This window comes from Hyperolius riggenbachi, chromosome 3 (assembly GCF_040937935.1).
Source record: "Hyperolius riggenbachi isolate aHypRig1 chromosome 3, aHypRig1.pri, whole genome shotgun sequence".
Taxonomy (NCBI): Eukaryota; Metazoa; Chordata; class Amphibia; order Anura; family Hyperoliidae; genus Hyperolius; species Hyperolius riggenbachi.
In genome coordinates, this window is record NC_090648.1 from 76,075,052 (window position 1) to 76,100,090 (window position 25,039).

Consider the following 25,039-nt stretch of genomic DNA (forward strand, 5'->3'; position numbering starts at 1 on the left):
TCAGAACAGGGATAACGTGTTTACGACCTGTCTTGCCTAGTTCCATGTACCTGGCTAGGTTTTCCTAGGTTTTGCAGACGTTCCTGGAAATAGTTCGGGTTCTGGATCGATGTCTACTGGAACTATTTTCATTCTCAGTACTGTTAACTTGTATTCACTCCAAACTTCCAAACTTGTGCAACACAAGCAGCTTCTGTGGCACATGATTGGACGCTTGAGGAAAACATGCCTTAGGATCTGTTTAATAGGCAGAGGGAAGCTGGGGGTGGGTGACTCAGAGGTGCGTAGCCCAAGGCTTGAAACAAAGGAATATTGAAGTACAATATAAGATTGCTAAAACAGAACTCCCAAGAAATGCCAACGTGCTACTGTGAGGCGGTAGTTAGATGTGTACAGCATGATAAGACTAGCATCTTCCCTCTGCTTCTGTACAAACATGCCAAGCAAGGAAAGGATGCCTCCTGATCAGCCATACACAGGATCACATGTCCACACGTTCACCAGCTTGATGGTGCTACTGATGGAGCAGAGTGGATAGATGTGCCCTGGTACATTTGTTGCCTGTCAGGCCCAGCCACTCTTTCTGATCAGCAGACCTCTCCTCACCACTGACTCAATGTTGGTGCCTCTCTCACCTCTGCCTCATCCCAGCCCCATGCCAAGCATATGTAATGTTTTCTATGCAGAAGGGAGAGAGAGAGAATTGGGAGACATACAACACTAAGGGCCCATATGCAATTCACTTTTTCTCCTGAGTTTTCTCCTAGGAGATAATTTTTCATCTTCGATTCAAATTAACTTTTTAGCACTTTGCAATGGAAAAAGTGCCACAAAGTGGGTGAAAAAGTACTGTCCAAATTATTTTGAGTATTTGTTTGCTTTCTGGCAGGGGCGTAACTATGACCCACCAGGCCCCCCTGTAGAAATTCTGCCGGGCCCCCTGGGGCCTGCTCGGGGCCGTTTTGGGGGGCTGGAGGGGTCGCAGCATGAGGAGAGAGCTTGCCCACACATCGGCGGGGAGTGGGGATGGCTCCGCCCTCCCTCACCTCGGGCTCTTCCCTCCAGCTTAAATCAGTGTCAGTGCAGCGGGAATATACACTTACCTTCCTTGCGATCCCCAGCGGATGCTCCTCGACTCTAGTGTCTGACGCTACTTTCTGTTTATACAATAGGGGATGCAGTGGCTGCATCCCCTGTTGTTACGCCCCTGTTTGCTGCTGGTGTAAAAGGCATTTTATTTACAAGTTTAGAAAATATCACCTAGGAGAAAACTCAGGTGAAAAAGTGTGAAAAAACAACCTGGCTCATTACCCTCAGGGGTATAACTACAGGGGAGCAGCCCTAGAGACCACTGGGGGGCCCAGAGCTGTAAGGGGCCCCCAACTACTACTTCACTCCCTCTGATAGAGGGGTCCATCCTTCACATCAGGTGTTTTTGTGGCTACACTTGTTATGGGTGTGAAGATTATGATGGCCACACTTGTTCTATGACCCTTGTGAGATGGGCCTGATGTTGTGAGGGTCATCAGGGGAAGGCAATGGAGAGGGTGTGAACATTGGGGGGGCCCATCAAAGTTTTGCTGGGGGCCCTGTGACTTGTAGTTACACCACTGATTACACTTTCTCATTTCTTCTAACTTTTTGACATAACAAAGAGGGAAAGCTTTAAGACACCCCTCCTCCCACCACACGCCTAGTCATGCATAGTAAAGAATTCATTAGGAAAAGTCCTAGTTTAATGGATACAATGAGGAGAAAGTATTGCAGCTTTACTTACCTGGGGCTTCTTTCAGTTCCTACAAGTCTCTGTGTACCTCGCCGCAGTTCCCATGTCATCCAGTCTTCTCCTGTCCCCTCTGTAGCGGCTGGGGATCCTGCTGGCGGCTTCTACACATGCGCAGGTGCACGCATGCGCTGCTTGTGGTCACGCTACCATGGCCCGGATCATCCTGTGCAGCTACTGTGGCAGAACGCAACATTTTCTGGATCCTCCAGAGGCTTCCCACGCTGTCCGCCGTCGCTGCCCGGGACCCGCCTGCACATCACAACCACGCTCCCCTTCATGCTCAAGTGCGGCTGTGCTGCACTCATGTGCGCACGACTGGTGAAATGCTTGGTGAAATTTGCCTTCTTGAATTTTCTTAACATTTTTCAAACTAATGAAAAAAAATAAAAAAATAAGAGACTCTTTTCTTTGCTACTAAAGTTCTATTCATTATCTGTACCACACATGCAATTCATTATATTATTAGGTTTGCTTTCAGTATTTAACTTTTGACCTGAGCTTCCCCTCGTGTACGCTTTTTAATAATTCCAACCACAATGGTCCTTTCTATCATATATTTTCCTTCATATTGACATCTGAAAATAAGAATTATATCAATGTAAAGAACGTGATTAAAGTTTAGCGTAATGAAACACATTTTATCAGTAGAAAAAAACATTGGTACACCAGTCTTGAAAGAGGAATAAATGAGGAAGAAAGAAAGACACAGGGCCGCCTTCAGGGCATCACAGGGGGGACTGCTGTATGGGACCCAGTGAATCTAGGGCCCGACGAGCAGTGCTACAAACAGGCCCCAGCTGCAGTCTGTGTCTGTCCTTCTGGATGCAAAATAATGTAGTGAGAGGTGCCGGGAGACTCAGCCAGGAGTTACTTAGTCAGTTATTGAATAAAGTAAACTTGAGACGAATGGATGAAAACAATTTTTAGTTACCTGGAGCTCCTTCCAGCCCCCTTTAGTCCATCAGCTCCATCGATACCTTTCCATCCAATCCATTGAGCTCCTGTGACGTCTGCAAAATCCAGCTGGGTCCTGGGGCACGGTGCATGCACTATTCTGAGCCAAGCGCCTCCTCCATCGTGCTCCCATAGCGGGGAGCGTTCTGCGCAAGCGCAATTACAGTCTTCATGGACTGAACATACGCAGAATGCTCCCAGCCATGGGAGCATGTGAAAAGCGGATGCACAGATGTTAGTGTGTTCAGGTCTTCAAAGATTGGGATTTGTCATATGGATGCAGAGAGGAGTGAGGGAGGGCCCAGTAGGTTTGCCCAGTATGGGACCCACAAATTTCTGATGGCGGCCCTGGAAAGACAAAGGGATTTGGTTCCTAAAGAGGGGCGGTCCGAAAAAGGGAGAGTTCAGAGCCGGGCATTTTTCCATAATAACCCCACACAAGCAGTTTCTGCACTCTGAGGTAACGGTGCCACCACTTCCACCATCATTGCTACAGCAATCAACAGGTTTCCCTCGCAGCAAAGTCTGCTGTCATGCATTGGGCCAAACCTCCCTGCTGATGACAGAAGCAGAAGTTGCGCTATATACGAAATGTCAACATCATGTCTGATGATAATTGCTCATGGTTCCTCAGGAAAGTAATGAAATCAGGAATCAATGCGCGATTAATTGATAAACCTTCACACTGATTTCTCTAATATCTTGTAGATAACAGGCATTTTCATATTTAGTTGCCTGGTGCATTAAAGTTCCATAAGGTTGCAATAGAAAACACATACTGTACATTACTGATGATTATCACAGCTTGCTGCGCCCTGATTCATTATACTGATGTGTGAGGCGGAGAAGCATGACTCAGATTGGCAGCATGACTCAGGACTGGCAGCTCTGTGTGCCAACATGCTGAATATATACCCAAAACATATAAACATAACAAACATGAACATAGACCCGCAAGTGTGGAGGGTCTCCCTCAGTTCTAGTTACCAGCTTGCTATGTCCATCAGCAGTAGGGGAAGAAATGCTTTGCAAAGGGAATACTAATGAAAACCTGTAATATATAAAAGTGCCACCACTGTGGGACGGAGGACGGGGGAAGCCTCGAAAGGATCCAGAGGCTTCTGAATCTTTTTTTCTTACGCTATGTTTATTCTACAGGGGAAAAGGTACAGGGGAATGGACAACAGATCACAACAGACATGTTAATGGATCCGATACTAAGTATAGGGTCTGTTCTGACATGTCCATTGTGTTTGTTTTGGTGACGAAAGCAGACATAACGTTAAAATCCTGTGTAGCTGCTCTGCGAAAGCTGCCAGCTGAGAGATCAAATTACAGTTGTGAGTAGTCACAGAAGAGGGAGAATTAGACTAAACTCTCTAAATACATACATGGTGCATTTTTCTGTTTTCCTTCTGTCTCGTGCAAGAGTTCAGGTGCACTTTAAGACACGTAGGCGGCACAGCTGAAAAGCTGTATAGAAACATTTGATAACACCAAATGAAATGATGTATGTTTGATAAGCACATGACATTAATGTATGCGCAAGATTAAGTGCTAAATTAACAGAATACTTTTTCTTGTGGCTGTAAAATATTAGTCAGTGGTGAAATAAAGTGAAATCAGAAATGTCCAGTTATAATAAGAGAAAACAGACGTTCAATGCAGTAAGATCAGACCCCGTGTAGCTAAGCAGGATGTCACAGTATCTAGATGGCTCTGATTGTAGCCCAGCAACCTGTGTAAACCAAACCTGAGCACTGATGGGCTCTACAGCTGAGATAGAGGACTTTTATAGTTAATATCTATGACTACGATTAGGCCATAATTCATGATATGTGTTCTGACTATTGAACCACATCCAGTTTTCTGTGAGCAGTGAAATATAGATCATTCCGTTAGAACGTCTGTTCATACCAGAAGGGAGTAACCACTGCAATCACCCATCGATTGACCAACTTAACCATCTGGTAAGTGAGCTGGTAGGTAAAGGGGCACCTTAAACAGGAACTTTCGTGAAAAGGGAGAAAAAAATCAATACATTGCAAAATGAGAAATTAAAAATAGAAGCGAGATCAAGAAATGATTGATATTCGATATGTAATTTGTTCCTGTTGTTTGATCCACAGTGAGCCTGCACATTATCATCTTTACTACTGACAGACATGAAAACAATGCGACAGGCTTAAGGCCTCTTTCCCACCAAGACGTTGCGTTATAGGGGACGTTATGGTCGCATAACGTGCCCCTAATGCAACGCATGGTGGTGTTGAAGTTGGACGTCAGATTGAGCTGCGTTATGCGACTCTCAAAGCAGCCGATCCAGGATAGTGATAGGAAGTCCAGATCTTTTTAAGGATTCGGATCATTCGAATCGGATCATTGAAAAGATCCGGATCTTTGAACCGAATCATTTGAATCATTTTACTAGGGAAGCAGACTGGGGAATCACTAGCAGGACAGGACTTTCCCTGCACTGTACATTCTGTATGTTCCTGTTTCTTCCAGACAGACATCCACTGTGAACCGAATCTTTCATTGTGATGATCCGGATGATTCGACTCACAAAAAAGATCCGGATCAAATGAAGGATTTGTTCATGATCCGGACAACACTACAGTCCCACCACGAGTCACCACAGTGCAGTGAATATTAATTAGCCATGTGGCTGGTGGAGGAGGAGGGGAGACCTCCTCCTCCAACATTACTAAGCATGTGCAAACAGTCTAACGTGGCCCAGTATAATGTACAGCATACAGCACTGTTTTTAGAACGTGCTGCGTTACAATGTAACACAACGTGTGCACTGTGAACAGCACATTGTTTTTACAGTGCTGTGAGTTAGGCTGCGTTACAGGCTGCTGTAACATGGGACTTTAACGTCCCACTGTGAAACCAGCCTGAAGGTTGTTGTTTTTTTATAGATAAACAAACATACGTTATTTCCCACAATGCAACAAGGCTCCTACAGTGTGATGTCAGGATCTAGGTCCTGACATCACACTGTGGGGAGGGGTTTCACCCCAATATCAGCCATACAGACCCCCTGATGGTCTTATTTGAGAAAAGGTAAACATTTCTGGTGGGAAAAGGGACATCCTCTATTAATTGGGATGAAGATCAATCCTTGGTTACAGTTCCACTTTAAAGCACCAGATCAGTTGATATTGGTGTAAAGGTGTTCAGTCCTGTGAGATGTTGGGGCAGAGGTAAAGGCCCTTACTCAATTCACTTTTTCTCCTAGGTTATATTTTTACTTATCAATAAAATACCTTTTAAGCCGCCAGCAAACAAGAAAATAGAATAATTTTGATGTTACTTATTATTATCTTACGTTTTTTGTACTTTTTCAATTGCAGAGCGCTGAAAAGTTATTTTAACCACTTAAGCCTAACTGGATGAATTTATTTGTCCAGTGTATTCGTGGAGAGTGCACCACCAGTTTGTTACTAAATGAGTATACAATGAACAGAGGCGCCAAAAGTATAAGATTAGATTAAATGAGCTTAAAAACCAACTTAAATGGCAAATTTGAAGGAGGAAGTGGTGGTCTTACCTCCCTCAAGCAGACACAACAACGACTGCGATTCTGACAGTCAAACACATTTATTAGGAACTCCAAAAAGAAATGCAACGCGTTTCGCAGATTCAACCCCGCTTCATCAGGCAATATAGGGAGGAGTATCAAACAATCTGCACAAGGATTCAAATTAAGCGCCCCTGTTTTCATGTTACTAAATGAGGCACATGTGGTATCATTTTAACCATGAAGAGTTGAAGAATACATTTTAGTGTGTCTTAAAGCTTGGGTGCACGTCATGTCACATAAAAAATGGGTAGGGACAAACTCAATCCAACATAAAGTAATTTTTGAAAATATGATCAAACTTGGGACAGTCTTAGCAAAACTACAAGAGACATATGTAGTAACATTTTAACCGTGATAAGTTGTAGAATGGCGTTTAGAGAGTTTTAGGGTTGAGGCTCATGTCTTGTGTATTCTTTTTAGTCACAAACTGAAAAAAGCAATTCGATTTTCGCATATTTTGTACCAAAATAAAAGACTTGTAAAATGAAAACAAAGTGACACAATATAAGAGAAAAAACATATATTGTTACCTTAGGAACTTGGCTTTTTAAATGTGTATGCCATGAGGGTATATTACTATTATTTCTGCAAATAAGGTCTCATAATCATCAATAGTGTACAATGAGAAAGCAAAAAGACACCTTTTATTTCCAAGTACAATACTGTCACCATACATTGTGCTAGGAACATAATCTAAATGTTGTAATAACCAGGATGGATGAGCAAATACAATGTGTGAGTTTAACTTATACTTAGCATTGTTTATTTTAAAGCTATATTGGATGTAAATGAAATAATAGTGTATTTTTTCTATTTTTTTTACCTTAATTTCCCTTTAAATGCATAGAAATTAGGTCATTACTAAACAAAAATTTCACACACTAAAAGCCTAATTTGTCCTGAAAAAAAACAATGTATAGATAAGTTAGGTGTGATTAGTAGTAATAAAGTTATTGACAAATGAATGGGAGCAGTGCTGATATGTGAAAATTGCTCTTGTCCTAAAGTGGTTAAACAGAAGATGAAATTATCTACTAGGAGAAAAAGTGAATTGAATAGGGGCCAAAGCGTTACCCCTCACACCTGATATGGGGATATAGGGAGTACAGTCTGTGAGGGCCAATTTAGGGTTAGGTTGCCCATACATCTCTTAATTTTGCAGGTCGATTGACCTGTCGACACGATAATGTTATCAGATTGGAGGAGAATCGATACTGCAACATGGCCACTTGGTCAAACTTTTGGTTGATTTCCGCCCAAAATTGGTGGAAGGTATCAATTGCGAATTCTGGCATCACAGTTAATGTTTTGTAAACAAGCAACGGGCAGCGGAAAGAATGAAGTATTCTGGGAGTTTCTGAAGTGTAATCTGGTCTGAAGAAGAATGTATTTAGAGGAATGCTGTCACTGTGCAGACATTGTTCAAAAACAGATGACGTGATGCCTGAAACACCATGTAAGGAAAAAACATTAAGGGCCCGTTCAGATCAGAAATGCGGATGGCCATGCGTGCGGAACGCGTGCGGACCGCAACGCGTACGAACGCATGACCATCCGCGTTTGTGTGCGTTGCGTGGCTGATCCCATCACTGAAAAGTGAATGGGACAGCCACGCGTTTTTGCAAAATCTGCGTGCAGCATGCGTTCCCGGACCGCACAGGTCCGGAACGCATGCAGTGTGAACATCAGACATTGCACTCTATGCAATGTCTGATGTCGTGCGTTTTGGCCACCTGCACGCGTTTCCAAAACGCGGCTGGAAACGCGTGCAGTGTGAACGGGCCCTTACAGCAGGGAAACAATACAGATGACATAGTGTGGCTGATACAAGAAACAAACAAAAAATATATTTATTATTTACTATTTATATAGAGCCAACATCTTACGCAGCGCCCCACACAGACACGGGGAAAACATACAAACTCCTTGCAGATAGTACCCTGGCTGGGATTTGAACACTACACCACAGTGCTCAGAAATGTGTCTGTACAGGTGCTCATTAATAGATGGTATTGGGAATGGGTAAGAACTGTATAGAAAACGCTGTGAAGTTGTCATAATGCCTCTGGTGGCTGTGCCTGTTTCATGCCACTGGCCATAGTCTTAAAGGGTAACTATTGTGAAAAATTGTAAAATCTAAAATACATGCATATAAAATGTTCATTTATCCCAGAGTAAAATGCACTATAAATTACTTTACTCCCGTATTGCTGTCACTTACAGTAGGTAGTAAAAATCTGACAGATCTGACAGGTTTTGGACTAGACCATCTCCTCATGGGGGATTCTCAGCATCTATCTATATATATATATATATATATATATATATATATATATATATATATATATATATATATATATATATATATATTAGAGTAAGTGCCTCAACCTTCAAGCAAGAAGAAGAAGTAGCGCCCAGCCCCCAGGGCAGGTCCAAGCAAGAAGAAGTAGTGTCATATCAAACCAAGGGCAAAGAGGGATAATTTGCATATTCAGTAGCAGCGCATTGTGGGTAACCACAAATGTTCACTTATAGCTGAATTATTGCAGATTTGCTTCTGTTTTAAGAAGGAAAATTACACTAAGCGTTGCTTTTTTTAGTAGGAGGGCTTTTTGGTCTCTTTTATCCTGCTATACATTCTTAGTAGTTTGGGTCTCCCTGAGCTGCTTGGTTACTCTGTTGTACTGGTCCAAGCCCTATCTCATACAGCCTTATCAATCCCTGCTATGTACTGATGAGGACTAAACGTCTGAAATAGGCTTTCACATGTGGGTTTTATATGACTGTGTAAAAGTGAAAGCTATAGGCTTGCTTGCCTTACCAAGGTTGAAAAGGAATAATTTGCATATTTAGTAGTGGTGCATTGTGGGCAATCACAAATGTTCACTTATAGCTGAATTATTGCAGATTTCTCCTGTTTTAAGAAGGCGAATTACACCAAGCTTTGATTTTTTTTTTTTTAGTAGAAGGTCTTTTTGGTCCCTTTTATCCACCTATACATTTTGAGTGGTTTGGGTCACCCTGAGCTGCTTGGTTACTCTGTTGTACTCGTCCAAGCCCTATCTCATACAGCCGTATCAATCCCTGTCATGTAGTAATGAGGACTAAAAGTCTGAAACAGGCTGACTACATGTGGATTTGATATGACTGTGTAAAATGTAAAGCTATATGATTGGCTTAACAAGGGGGAAAAGGGGTAATTTGCATATTTAGTAGCAGTGCATTGTGGGTAACCACAAATGATCACTTATAGCTGAAATATTGCAGATTTCCTTCTGTTTTAAAAAGGCAAATTACACCAATACAGTGTGCGGCATTGCAGGAAGTGACGACAGTGGAACGCACGATGGAACACGGAAGAGGTGAGTCATCCCCGCCCGCTGCCTCTTACTAATAGTGGCGGCTGCTACTGTGCTTAAAGAGAACCCGAGGTGTGTTTAAAGAATGTTATCTGCATACAGAGGCTGGATCTGCCTATACAGCCCAGCCTCTGTTGCTATCCCAAACCCCACTAAGGTCCCCCTGCACTCTGCAATCCCTCATAAATCACAGCTGTGCTGTGAGGCTGTGTTTACATCTGTAGTGTCCGTCTCAGCTGCTCCCCCGCCTCCTGCATAGCTCCGGTCCCTCCCCCCGTCCCTTCCCTCCAATCAGCAGGGAGGGAAAGGATGCAGGCGGGGACTGGAGTTCTGCAGGAGGCGGGGAGAGCAGCAGACTGACACTATAGAGATAAACACAGCCAGCTCTGACAAGCTGTTTGTCAGCAGCGTGGCTGTGATTTATGAGGGATTGCAGAGTGCAGGGGGACCTTAGTGGGGTTTGGGATAGCAACAGAGGCTGGGCTGTATAGGCAGATCCAGCCTCTGTATGCAGATAATATTCTTCAAACCCACCTCGGGTTCTCTTTAAGCAGGAGGGGGAGCGCACATGGGGGACCCAGTTGAGGGGGGGTCCAACCCCCCTCCCAGCCGCTGTGCCCAATACCCCCTTCCTGCCCTCTACCCTCTTATGCGGCGTATGCTAAGCCGCGGGTCGGCTAGTTTACTTTATTCTTTACAAAAGCACTCCATGGAAAGGATCTGCTTGCCTACTCATTTGCACACTATTTTGGCAGTTGGAATGAGAAACTGCCATTCAATAGGTGCTTTTTGTAAATACAGATACAGTATAACAGAGAATCCCCCATGATGAGATGAATTTGTCCAAAACCTGACAGATCACTACCTACTGTAAGTGATAACAACATAGGAAAAAAGCTAATGTAATGCGGCAGTATATCTATGTCTCGCGGGAAGAAAGCACACACTGATGCCCGCAAACACCCCCTCCCCCCTTGCGGCAGGGTAGTAGTACACTGATCTGTGAATTCACCAATCAAAGTGACTGTGATCAATCATTCCAGTAGTCATTGAGAAAATGAAAGTAAAAACATACACAAACTATTTCCTGAGTACTCTTCGCAGTACACAGGAATACAAAGTGGGGGGGACATCTAGTGGCCAAGTAGTAAAAATACACCCTAATACATTAAATTAAATTACAAAAAATAAGTCCCCCATTTAAATTAACCCTTTACTTCCCCCACTCTCCTATAGTCACCAAAATAAAACATTTGTATACAAAAAAAATACATTTAAAAAAATACATAAATAGTTACATAAGGGACTCAACTTTTTTAATAGTATGTCATGAGGGTATATTACTGCAAATAAGGGCTTGTAATAAGTGATGGACTCAAAACTGAAAAAATACAACTTGGTGGTGAAAAAAAAACAAGCTATAGATCATTTTGTTGTGATAAGTAGTGATAAAGTTATTGGTGAATGAAAGGGAGGATCGCTGAAATGTGAAAATTGCTCTGGTCCATAAAGGGTTAAGCTAGTGGCTGGGAGTGTGCACATGCTTGTGAGCCATTGTGTCTGGCAGTGCATGCCCATGTGCATGGCTGGGTGCAATCAAGGCAGCACATACGCTGGTGTGCTTTATGACATTCCCTGGTGTTAAGCCGTATATTTATACCTCCTGGAGGCTGATACTGTGTCTTCTTGCCAGTTACTTTCTCTGAGCCCTGCCTTATCTTCTTTTGCCTGTTGCTGACCAAAACTTTGCTTCCTGGCTTCTGCCTGAACCTGATCTCTAGTTGCGGCCTACCTCATCCTCGGCCTGAAACTGGCAATCCCTGCTTGCCACTTGCCTTGACCTCTGTATGACTCTTGCCACCTTGCCTATGTTCACTTCCTGAGGTCCTTTAAGGCCATCTCCTCACTGCAGCTTCTTCTGTTCCTACAGATCACCGTTGAAGTGAGCCTGGGGGCTGCAAACTGGGGGTCCTCAGCAGCAAAGTATTCAGCAACCAGTAAGAGACTGGCCCACCTTCATCAGGGTGCCTTTGTGAAAAAAGGGTGGGTCCCTGGACTCAGCACTCCAGGTAAGATAATGCCACTCTGGTTGTCACTTGTTACAAGTTTATTACTGTTATATTAAACTTTAAGCACTTTCCTATTATGCAGCACTGCACAATAGATAGGTGAAACATTACAAAATTAAAAATTGTACACAGGGACACTAGAGCGTTCAACAATGGTACCTAAAATAGTGATGTTAGGGATAAATATAGCAGACGAGTCGCCGAGTCCATATGGTGGTGGAGAAGAGCACACAGGGAGGAGGGGCTTGCCAAATAGGTGCACAAATTTCAAGCAGGGGGAGAGGGACACGGGGGGGGGGTAAGTCCAAGGGATGGTATGGAGCTATGAAGATGGTGGGTAAACAATAGTGAATAGATGGATCTTTAAAGAGTAACTGTCAGGCTGCAGAAGCTAATTTAAACCTCTATTCTCCTGTGTTAAACAGTTTAGAAGGAAGCCCAAAAGCCATTAGTGAAGATAAAAATCTCAGTTACCTTTGATGTGTGCTTATCAGCAAGTCTGTTATAGACTCATAAGGACGCAAGCCGCATACTAAACTGCAAAGCATTCTGGGGCCCTCCCCTCGGCTGCTAATGAGACGTTACAGAAGCTTGTAATCAGCCCAGCGTGTAGCACTGATAAATCTCGGGGCAGAGTACTCTGCAGGAGTCAGCTATTGTTCCTAGCCACATGGCTCATTAACCACCCTGGCGTTCTGATAAGATCGCCAGGGAGGCTGCGGGAGGGTTTTTTTTTAATAAAAAAAAAACTATTTCATGCAGCCAACTGAAAGTTGGCTGCATGAAAGCCCACTAGAGGGCGCTCCGGAGGCGTTCTTCCGATCGCCTCCGGCGCCCAGAATAAACAAGGAAGGCCGCAATGAGCGGCCTTCCTTGTTTTGCTTAGATCGTCGCCATAGCGACGAGCGGAGTGACGTCATCGACGTCAGCCGACGTCCTGACGTCAGCCGCCTCCGATCCAGCCCTTAGCGCTGGCCGGAACTTTTTGTTCCGGCTACGCTGGGCTCAGGCGGCTGGGGGGACCCTCTTTCGCCGCTGCTCGCGGCGGATCGCCGCAGAGCGGCGGCGATCAGGCAGCACACGCGGCTGGCAAAGTGCCGGCTGCGTGTGCTGCACTTTATTTCATGCAAATCGGCCCAGCAGGGCCTGAGCGGCAGCCTCTGGCGGTGATGGACGAGCTGAGCTCGTCCATACCGCCAGGCTGGTTAATATTCACTGCACACTGTATTGTTCAAGTAGGAGCTTATCTGTGATCAGGAAGCAGGCAGGACATGACGACACATTTGACAGAAAAACATGGAGCCTGCCATGAGCTGTCAGGAGCATCTATCTCTGCATATACTATATACAAATTCTGTGAAATCCAAACGTGGACAGTGAAATGCATATGTAATGTAAGTACAGCCAATCTTTAGCTACTGATATATGTGTTTATTTTCTCTGAGACCTTATACCTAACAGCTCCTCTTTAAGGCCTGCTCGAATTAGTTGAAGGTGGAAGTGTGCCTGATGAGGGGAGAAAATTCTATAGAGTAGGGGATGCTCTGGAGAAGTCCTGGAGCCTCACGGGTAAGCAAGTGATGCAAGAGGTGGACATCCATAGAGTGTTGAAGGAGCGGAGAGATCGGCTTGGGGAGTATCTGTGGATGAGATCTGAAATGTACGAAGGGGGGGTATGGTGGATGGATTTTTATGCCAGGCAGAGCAGGTAAAATGTAATTCTGAGGGGCTAGGGAGCCAGTGAAAGGACTTGAATAGAGGGGTGGCTGAAGAGGAGCGGTGGGAGGAGTGAGTGAGCCTGGCATCTGGATTCAATGCATTTAATGGCTTACAGGGGTCTGAGTCTGGTCTCAGGAAGTCCGGAAAGGATGACCTTGCAGTAATTCACACAGGAGATGAACAGAGCATGGACCAGGAGTTTGGCGGTGTCGGGGGTTAGGTAGGGGCGAATTTTAGCATTGTAGAGAAGGAAGTAGCAGGACCTGTAAACGTTCTGGATGTGGGGGGTGAAGAAGAGTCTTATCTAATTGTTATCATTATCAAATATTACCTACAGGAGATGTATCACTTCTGACACAATTGAAGCATTGGAGAAGCGGTAGTTGTTCCATTGAGGGTTAGGTCAGTGTTTGGCGTTGGAGGAGTGGTAGCTTTTCCAGTAAGCATTAGGTCAGTGTCTGGCATCGGTGGAGTGGTAGCAGTTCCATTGAGGGTTAGGTCAGGGTTTGACATTGGAGAAGCAGTTGGTGTACCATTGAGGGTTGGGTCAGTGTTTGGCATTGGAGAGGCAGAAGGTGTTCCATTGAGGGTTGGGTCAGTGTTTGGCATTGGAGAAGCAGTAGTTGTTCCATTGAGGGTTAGGTGAGTGTTTGACATTGGGGGAGTGGTAGCTTTTCCGGTGAGCATTAGGTCAGTGTCTTGCATCGGTGGAGTGGTAGCTGTTCCATTAAGGATTAGCTCAGTGTTTGGGTTTGGAGAAGCAGTAGGTGTTCCATTGAGAGTTAGGTCAGTGTTTGGCATTGGAGAAGCAGTAGGTGTTCCATTGAGGGTTAGGTCAATGTTTGACATTGGAGAAATGGTAGCTTTTCCGGTGAGCATTAGGTCAGTGTCTTGCATCGGTGGAGTGGTAGCTGTTCCATTGAGGATTAGCTCAGTGTTTGGCTTTGGAGAAGCAGTAGGTGTTCCATTGAGGGTTAGGTCAGTGTTTGGCATTGGAGAAGCGGTAGGTGTTCCATTGAGGGTTAGGTCAGTATTTGGCATTGGAGAAGCAGTATATGTTCCATTGAGGGTTAGGTCAGTGTTTGGCGTTGGAGGAGTGGAAGCTTTTCCAGTGAGCATTAGGTCAGTGTCTGGCATCAGAGGCATAGTAGCTGTTTCAGTGAGGGTTAAGTCACTGTTTGTTGTCTAGTAGAGTGATAGGTGTTCTACTGGGGATTACGTTAGTGACGTGTTGGTTGAAGGCTAAAATGGCATCATCATACATGAGTCAGTCTTTCCGGTAGATTCCATCACTTTGACTACCACTTCTTAAAGAGAAACTTAACTGAAAATAAATTAATGAATATATTTGCTTATTTTTACATTACTTTATAAATTATTTAGTCAGTCTTTGCCTATTGTAAAAACTTTCCATCTTTCCTGATTTACATTCTGAAATTTATCACAGCTGACGACGACATCTTTATTCCTGTCAGATACTTCTCTGCTGAATGTTTGTGAGCATTCTGCAGCCAGTGGAAACTATACCTGGTCTCTCAGAATGTTCTGGAAGTAGAATTCCTTAACAGCCTAGGCTAAACAATTACCTCCTCACATTCACGTGTACAAGACTTCTCACGTGCCTCACCCCTCCTCTGGAATGCCCTTCCACAACACATCCGCCACTCTCCCACCTTTGAAATCTTTAAACGCTCCCTCAAAACCCACCTTTTCCGACAAGCATATTCTCTAGCTTAGGCAATGCACCCACTAAATAACCTAATTACGCACTGCCTGTACATATACTGTATACTTCCCCATCTCTTGTTTCCACCCCATTCCTTTAGATTGTAAGCTCGCAAGGGCAGGGCTCTCACCCTTTTGTGTCATGGAATGTTATTAATTTAATTGCTTGCACTCTGTTAGACATTTATACATTTTTGTCATCATGTTAAATCAAATTGTAATCAGCAGTGCTGTATCTTGTATCAGTGGTCCTATTTGATGTATATCATTGTGTATCCCTTGTTTGTTTTCTTACATTGTACAGCGCCATGGAATATGTTGGCGCTTTATAAATAAATAATAATAATAATAAACATCACTGGTAGGGTGAGGCTACATACCAATATACAGCAATTTATAGATGTAGGAAGTGTTTCTGATGCTGAAAACAGTAACATGACCATAAAAGTGGGTTTCCTGAATAATTTACATCCTTCTATTGTATGTCACTACAGTGCCTCATTAATTTGGCAAAGTGATCTTAACCTCTTGAGGACTGCAGTGTTAAACCAACCTAAAGACCAGCCCATTTTTTGTAAAATAGGCCACTGCAGTTTTAAGGCCAAGCTGCAGGGCCGCACAACACAGCACACAAGTGATTCCCGCCCCCCTTTTCTCCCCACCAGCAGAGCTTTATGCTGGTGGGGTCTGATCGCTCCCCCAGTTTTTTTTTTTGTTTGTTTTTTTTATAAATATTTATCTTTTTTTTTTTTTTTTTTTTTAATAAAATGTCTCAATCCCTGTGATCAGCTGTCATAGGCTTTAGCGCTATACATGCTAATTAGACAGCGATTTCGCCGTCTAACAGTCTCCGAGCAGCGATCACCGCTGGGAGACTGAAGGCAGAGCTCTGCCTACCAAGCAGGAGATGCGCGCGATCTCCTGCAAAACGAAGCCCCAGGACTTTACGCCGATTGGCGTTAGGCGGTCCCGGGGCTGCCGCCGCGGCCACGACCACCGATGTGACGCGGTCGGCAACTAGTTAAAGAGCTAAGGTTGGATGTGGGGTCCACTAGCACCGCTAGTGTCCCTTCTAGTTATCTTACCAGGAAATTTGGGTGGGGGTCTAATGCTGGGAATACACCATGAGTTGCTGACAGGTCCGATCTGATTTTGACCGTTTTTCTTACCGATTTTCTCAGACTTTAATGGAAATCGATCAGAAAAACAATCGGAAAATCGTTCCGAACAACGATAGGAAAGTAAATCTGCCAAAAAACCTCATCATGTATTCCCAGCATTAGGGTTAGGCACCACCAGGGGGGTCTTTGAGTTAGGCACCACCAGGAGAGGTTTTAGGATTAGGCACCACCAGGGGGGTTTTAGGGTTAGGCACCAACATGGGGGGTTTAGGGTTAGGCACCACCAGGGGAAGTTTTAGGATTACGCCTAATTCATATCATACGCACGCGCTTCTGTGGGCATTTCGGCAGCGTGTATGTTGTGCAACATGCAAAAATGCAGAAGTGCATAGACCGCATAGTTATGTACGCTGTGCTGCGCAGTAGTGCAATGCGCTATCTCACTGCTGCATGCATTTTTTTGGCCAAGCGCAACGCTGACCTATTCACTGTAGTGAATGGGATCTGCGGTGCAGATGGAGTGTGATTGTGCGCGTTGCTTGCTGATCACACTCCCAGTCTGCGTCAATGATATGAACGAGCCCTTAGGCACCGCCAGGAGGGGTTAGTGTTCGGCATCGGTAGTGGAGAGATCTGTGTGAGATAGGGTTAGGTTAAAGAGGAACTCCGGTGAAAATAATGTAATAAAAAATGCTTCATTTTTACATTATTTATGTATAAAGGATTTAGTCAGTGTTGGCCCATTGTAAAATCTTTTAAATCCCTGATTTACATACTGACATTTATTACATGGTGCCATTTTTACTGTTGGCAGTTGATGTAGCTGCTGCATGTTTTTTGGCAGTTGGAAACAGCTGTAAACCGCTATTTCCCACAATGCAACAGGGTTCACAGACTGGAAACTGCCAAGAGTACGTACTCAGAATTTCTTTGTGGGAGGGGTTTCACCACAATATCAGTCATACAGTGCCCCCTGATGGTCTGTTTGTGAAAAGGAATAGATTTCTCATGTAAAAGGGGGGTATCAGCTACTGATTTGGAAGTTCAATTCTTGTTCGGAGTTTCTCTTTAAGCTGTAGTAAAATTTTCTTTCTGTTATTATCGTTAACAATTTTCATTCGCCAACATTATTATGAAAATATACACCAGCTACACTTTAAAAATGAAGAATATTGGTAGATATTAACAGTATTTTTATTTTAAAAAAATAGATACTAACAATATTTTTATTAACGAAACCCAACGCTCTTTTCTTTCCTCGCGCCCCTTTTTCATTCAAACGTTATCAGAACTGGAGATAAGCATTTTATTGCAGATTAGGTCCTCCCTCAGGGAAGCCTGAACCATTAACCATCCTAAATACGGATTGGCCTACCTGCCCAGCCTGAACCACTATTGGGTATGGAGGGGGGCTGCCTCTCCCGTCCCACTGCAGCAACACAAACAGTATGACTGGCTCCGTGTCGCCTGCACAATGTTTCCTGTTCAGCAATTTAGTAAAATAGCCATCAAACAGGAAAGCAGTAAAATTGTCAGATAAGAGAAAAACAAGATAATCCAGCTTGCAGTACAAAGTCAGCTACTGACTGTCTTTTCTCTGGGAGGCAAACTACTTGGGAAGCCTCGAGGAAGCGGAGGATATGGGAGAGAGACAAAAATAGCCTGTTCTCCCCTCAGCGGAAGATCAGAACAGTAGAGCAGATGTGACCTCACGCCTCTCTCTCCCCAGTAGGGTCCCTTCCCACTGGGGACATGTCTGCTCTCTTACCCCCTTCCTCCATCCGGACAATTCACAGACACAAAACTCGGGATCCGGCCGCTGCGTTGTGCTGCCGGAAATGTCCCTTTGTGCCCTCTGTATCCGCAGCGAATTGTTTTATTGTATTACAAGCACTCGCAGTGACAGGCCGGCGTGTGACGCCACATGGGAAGGACGCTTCCATGTCACATAGCATAATGCACATTCATGTCACGGGATGGGGCGGCATTGAGAAGGACACTGGTTTTATACTGTAGATACATCTCACTAGTTTCCAGATACCAACCCAACCGCAGTCTCCGATCTGCACATCACCTTCTTTTGTCCTCCACTAGAATCACCTCCTCGCATTCACGTATTCAATATTTCTCATGTGCTTTATCCCTCCTCTGGAATCACCTGCCACAACACATCCGTCACTCTCCACCTCTAAGGGCCCGTTTCCACTGGTGCGGTTTCCGCACTGGTGCGGTTTCAATCAGGCAAATCGTGCGGGGAAACTCTGCCATAGGGTACAATGGCACCGCCGGCCAAAATTGCTTGCGCAAGCGATTCAGCCGACATTGCCATCCGGAATGGTGCACGAAGCTGCGAATCCCATAGCTGTACATGGCCGGCTGATGGGATTTGTTTGCGTAGCCACAGATCCGGAAGTGCCGCCGCGCGTCTTCCAGACTCGTGTGGCTCAAGTGGAAACTAGCCCTAAGATTTTTAAATGTTCCCTCAAAACTCACTTTTTCCGACAAGCATATGCTCTACCTTAGGCCACTCCCCCTTTGTCCTAAGGCCAAGTTGCATTACTACTCAATATCCTAAAAACACACTGCCTCTAGGTATGTTTATTGTATACTACCCCACCTCTTGTTTCCCCTCTATTTCTTAAGATTGTAACCATGTTCCTGACATCACACTGTGGGAGGGGTTTCACCACAATATCAGCCATACAGAAGCCCCCGATGATTGATTTGAGAAAAGATTTCTCATGTGAAAGGGGGTATCAGCTACTGATTGGGATGAAGTTCAATTCTTGGTTACGGTTTCTCTTTAAAGGCTCACCTTTCTGCTGGTGCGATTTCTTGCCTCCTTCGGTGTTTGGCCTCACTCTGTACCATGTGACTTGGTGCATGTTGTGATGTCACTACATGAGCCAGTGTCACATAGAAGAGGCACTCGTAGTGACACTGGAGGAGGCCAGGAGGAGGCCAGGAGTCATGCTGGTGGACTGCTTAGTCTCTTCAACATATAGCACCGGGAGGGATACATGCACTTGGGGGAACACCAGTGATGGGCTTCGGAAAAGCCCCGCCATTCATAATCGTAATTTTGATTACGTCTTGCTGGCCGTGCCAGAAGGTGGGTTAACTTACCCATGTCACCGCCTATAGCTGATGCAGTCCAGGTTGCGTTCACTAGCGTTCCATGTTACTCCAATTCTTTAAACCCTTTAGGAAGAAGCATTGGAGTGACGTGGAATTCCATGTGGACCGCATCAGCTATAGGCGGTGACATGGGTAAGTTAAACCCCTCCCCCCCCCCTCTGCCGCGGTCAGCAAGACATAATCAACATTATGATTATGAATGACGGCTATTCACAAGTCCATCACTACTGGCGATATCAAACTCCATTACCGATATGGCAGCAGAGAAGCAGACGAGGCACCATCCACAATGCTTGGGAGTATTTATTATCCAACTATCGCCAGCACAGACAAGTTACAAGCCGCACAAGTGGGACTGTTGGTCTCTGAGGAAGCAGAAGTGCCGCGAAACGGCTGTTAGGCCGTCACACTTGTGCTGCTCGTAATTTGTCTGTGCTGGTGATGGTTGGATAATAAATCCTCCGAAGCATTGTGGATGGTGCCTCGTCTGCTTTGCTATCTTATTGGAATTGTTGATATATGAGAGCAGACCACAGGTGCGTCTGCCATCACTCTACAGATCCCCCAGCGCATTTAGTGCCGACACGTTGGTGTTTCTACTTGTGAATTGTCCCGTTACCGCTATGCACCCAATCGAGCTCTTCCCGCTGAGATTCTTCACCAGTCCGACACTTTGATCTGAAGAGAGTGATGCTGCGCTGGATTTTATCTGCCAACAGCACCACCTAGCAACAGCTGTTAGACATTGGAGCCAAGCTGGAAAACTCCACAGTCCGACAAATGAGCAGAAAGGGTTAAAGGTTTAGGGCTAGTTCAGTGTTCAGCAGAATAATGTATAATATTAAGTGCCCATTCAGTTCTATGCGCCTGTTCATAGTACTGCGTTGTAACTTTTCATTATCCTAACTGGCTGCTACTGGTGCAATCGGGTGCGTGTTGATAACGAGGTTTGATATCACCAGTAGTGATGGGCTTCCAACTAGCCTTGCCGTTCGTAATCGTAATTTCGATTGCGTCTTGCTGGCCGTGGACGAAGGATTTGTATTAAAGTCTATGTCCTGTCTCCATTGCAGTTCACACTCATTATAACCCATGCATTATGCAACGGACCACTCTAAATCCAGCCTAAAAGAGGAACTTTAACCCAGGACTGAACTTCATCCAAATCCGTAGCTGATACCCCCTTTCCCATGAGAAATCTTTTCCTTTTCTCAAATCGATCATCAGGGGGTCTATATGGCTGATATTGTGGTGAAGCCCCTCCCACAGTGTGATGTCATGATCATGGTCCTGACAGTTTGCTGTCTGGAAACCTCATTGCATTGTGGGAAATAACGGCTTTTTCCAAAAGCCAAACAAGCAGCATCTACCTCTGTGCATAGAACTCTCAGTAACGAACATTCCTGGCAAGACTAAGATGTTACATAGTTACATAGTTATTTTGGTTGAAAAAAGACATACGTCCATGGAGTTCAACCAGTATGGTGTCACCACCAGTGATACGTTTCGGAATGTGAATCGGGGAGAGGAAAGATTTTACAATGGGCAAACACTGACTAAATAATCTATAAATGAGTATTGTAAACAATAAGCCATTTTATTAATTGTTATTTTCACTACAGGTCCTCTTTGAGGTGTTACATGTACGCAAGTACTGTTGTCCGCAGAGATTGGGACTGAATTCCTCAGAGGACAGTTCGGGGCTGATTTCTGTACAGTCTGCAGCCATGAAGTGTCCTGTTGTGCTGTACATTTCTGTAGGGCAGTAACTGGATAACTAGTACAGACATTCTCCATAAATTACTGGGAGTTGCAGAAACATAGTGTGACACTAAGCAGCAGCTACTGGTGACATTCAGGCAGCCTCATTGCTGAGAGGAACCACATGAGGTATCACATATACACGGAGTGACAGTGAGTAACACACACTCATCTCTGTGTTTATCTCTGTGCATTGTCTGCCTGGATTGCAGGGAAATCACCACTTTGTCATGTTGGACAGGCTGGGGTTGGTGTGTGGATAGAAGCACATGCATTGCCTTATGCCTGTTTAGCAAATCATATTATAAATATGATTCATAAATCAATAATAATAATTAATAGAATACAGGTAGTCTCCAGTTAACGAACGAGATAGGAACTGTAGGTTTATTCTTAACCTGAATCTGTTCTTACGTCGAAACACTGTTGCACCGCTATCCCCTGTGCCTCATGTGCCCCCCTTTGCCTCCAGTGTCCCCCTCTGTGCTGGGGGGCAGAGCCACAGAGCTGTCTCCATCTGTGCCTCTCTTTCCCCTACTGTTCCTCTCTGTCCCCTTTTGTGCCTCTATGTCCCCCTCTATGCCTGATTGTCCCATTTTAGTGGATTTGTTCCCCCTCTGCGCCTCTCTGTCCCCCTCTGTGGCTCTGGCCCACCTCTGTGCCTCTCTGTCCCCTCTGTGCCTCTTTGTCCCGTCTGTCCCCCTTTGTGCCTCTTTGTCCCCCTCTGTGCCTCTTAATCCCCCTCTGTGGCTCTGTGCCTCTCTGTCCCCTTCTGTGCCTCTATGCCTGTTTGTCCCCTTCATTGCCTTTGTTCCCCCTCTGTGCCTCTCTGTCCCCCTCTGTGGCTCTGTCCCCTCTGTGCCTCTTTGTCCCCCTCTACCTTCGCCCTCTGTGCCTTTTTGTCCCCTCTGAGCCTTTCTGTCCCCTTCTGTGCTTCTCTGTTCCCTACTCTGCCTCTCTGTCCCCTCTGTGCATTTGCCCGCTCTGTTTCCTCTATGCCTCTTTGTCCCCTTTGTGTCTCTGTCCCCTCCATTTCTCTTTGTCTCCTCTGTGTCTCTGTCTCCTCTGTAGCTCTGTCCCCTCTGTTCCTCTGTCTCCTCTGTAGCTCTGTCCCCTCTGTTCCTCTTTGTCTCCTCTGTAGCTCTGTCCCCTCTGTTCCTCTTTGTCCACTCTGTCTCTGTCCCCTCTGTTCCTCTTTGTCTCCTCTGTGGCTCTGTCCCCTCTGTGCCTCTGTGTCCCCTCTGTGTCTCTGTCCCCTCTGTTCCTCTTTGTCTCCTCTGTGGCTCTGTCCCCCAGCCTTGTTGTTTATAGAAACACAGAAAATATGCATAGTTGACAGGATGGGCAGCACGGTGCCGTAGTGGTTAGCACTCTTGCCTTGAAGGGCTGGCTCTACGGTTTGAATCCCTGCCAGGGCATTCTATGCATGGAGTTTGAATGTTCTGTCTGTGTGGGTTTCCTCCAAGCACTCTAGTTTCTGCCCAAATCCCAAAAACATACAGATAACTTATTTGGCTTCTCCATTAATTGGCCCTAAACTATGATACATACACTACATGATACATATGTAGACAAATGACTATGGTAGGGATTAGATTGTGAGCCCTCTCTGAGAGAGAGTTAAGTGACAAGATAATATACTCTGCACAGCGCTGCGGAAGATGTCAGCGTTATATAAATACTAAATGAATAATAATAATAATAGGAAAGATAGGAGTAGCAAGACTTCATCAGAAATGCAATACAGTATATCGCACACAAGTGATGAAATACAGTACATTGTCCGTAGTCCAGCACATTTCAGGATGTATGGGCGGAGTTTGAGTCTGTGATGAAAGCAAGTTCCCCTAAAGAGAGTCTAAATTCTTTACACTGAGGAATATAACTCATGATAAGAGCTCTGGTGTAATAATTTGCATAGAGACTGTCTGGAGGAAGATGTGTAACAGGCGCCTGGTGTTTCCAGGAATCCTTGCCCTGACCCCGTGAGTTCTCCTGGCTAGTGATGGTCATGTCTAGGAAAACGCATTGAGAAGCATGTGATCAGTTTGGTCAGGTGATAGATATGTAAGTCTCTGATTTGCTAGTTATGATCATGTGCTGAAGCAGAATGTGATCTCAGCAAATCAGAGCTTTGCAAATCTGTCAGCGGGAATGATCAAACAAATCACATGCTTGTCCATGAGTTCTCCTAGACATGACCATCACGACTCTTGACCCTTCGCATAGTTTGGCCATTTCTGTCAGTTAGGCAGCCTCAAGGAGACATGGATAGACATCTGCGAGTGACCTCACGGGGTCAGTGCCTCCCACATCATCTTCACCAGCTCACTTCGCTATGCCCATCAGCAAAATGTCCTAAATACCACACCAGGCAAGTACTGATGCCGGAAAACAGCTGATCAACTGAATGGTGCAAACCACTGACAGGTGAAGAACAGAACAGTGATTATTTACAGTATCCCTGAACTGAGAGGGATATGGAAGCTGCCATACTGATTTCATTTTAAAAGTCACCTGGCAGTCCTGCTGATCTCTTTGGCTGCAGTGGTGTCAGAATCACACCAGAAACAAGCATGCAGCTAATGTTGTCAGACACACCTGATCTGCTGCTTGCTTTGCCAGGGTCTATGGCTAAAAGTATTAGAGACCTAGGATCAGCAGGCCAGCCAGGCAATCTGCTTTATTTAAAGTCAGCCTCCATATCCCTCTCAATTCAGGTCTGCTTTAATGAAAATGGCTCCTGTCAAGCGGTGGACGCTGTCCGTTCCTATATGCTTGCATTGACTCTGAGGGCATCCACCGCATCGCCGGTGTCCAGAAAAATTGTGCAGGTCGGGCTCCAGTGCGGATCAGTTTTAGAGAAAACCTGTAATCAAAAAAGATCCCTCTTACCTCGGGAGGGGGGAAGACTGTGGATCCTAACGAGGCTTCCCCCGTCCTTGTTCCTCCCTCCGTTAGCCTGCCCGAGTCCCCCGAAGTGTGGCGAGGTAAATATTTACCTACCGTGATCCTGCTCAGGCGCACTAGCGGCTCTTCATTCGGGTTAAGGCGGAAATAGCCGAACCCAATCGATCCGCTCTACTGCGCAGCCGTGAGTATTTTTGTGCCTTTGCGGTGAAATGTATACGATCAGTCTCGGCTATTTCCGCCCAGCCCGAACGAAGAGCCGGTACTGCACCTGCGCTGGATCCCAGAGAGGTAAATATATCAACCCTTGTCAAACTTGTTGGGGGGGGGGGTTCGGGGGAGCCAGCGCTGGATTCCCTAAAGCTACAGGGGAGGGGGAAGCTTCATTGGGATGCTGAGACTTCCCCCTCCCGAGGTACAGTAAGTATCCACCAGAGTTTTTTTTTTTACGTTACAGAGTCTCTTTAAGTGGCAAGTATGAATGGATCTGTAACAAAAAAACAAACGGGGTACTTACCTCGGGAGGGGGAAGACTCTGGATCCTAATGAGGACTCCTCTATCCTCTTCACCCTCCGGGATCCAGCGCTGGCAGCCCCCGAACACCAGCGATGTAAATATTTACCTTCCCGGCTCCAGAGCAGGTGCAGATGAGGCTTTCCAACGCAGGCAGAAATTGCCGCTCTACCGTGCAGTAGACTGGACCCAATCAGGCTGGGCTATTTCCACTGGAGCCCATTGGAAAGCCTCAACTGCACCTGCTCTGGAGCCGGAAAGGTAAATATTTATATTGCCGCTGTTTGGGGGCTGCCAGTGCTGGATCCTGGAGGGTGAGGGGGCTGCCAGCGCTGGATCCCGGAGGGTGAAGAGGACGGGGGAACCCTCATTAGGATCCAGAGGCTTCCCCCTC

General features: G+C 45.3%; 1 protein-coding gene across 4 annotated transcripts in view; it reads left to right on the top strand.

Moving 5' to 3' along the window:
* S1PR2 (sphingosine-1-phosphate receptor 2) overlaps positions 1 to 25,039 on the top strand; it is a 99,810-nt gene that overhangs the window by 50,949 nt on the left and 23,822 nt on the right. The window contains exons 1-2 of one of the 4 annotated variants that reach the window (XM_068274400.1): positions 10,484 to 10,558; positions 11,619 to 11,757. The exons of 1 other annotated variant lie outside the window; for it this stretch is intronic. The gene's annotated coding sequence lies outside the window, so the exon portion shown is untranslated. Of the gene's footprint in view, positions 1 to 10,483; positions 10,559 to 11,618; positions 11,758 to 17,197; positions 17,234 to 25,039 lie in introns of those variants that run through there. 2 more of the 4 variants (XM_068274399.1, XM_068274401.1) reach the window with 2 other exon arrangements.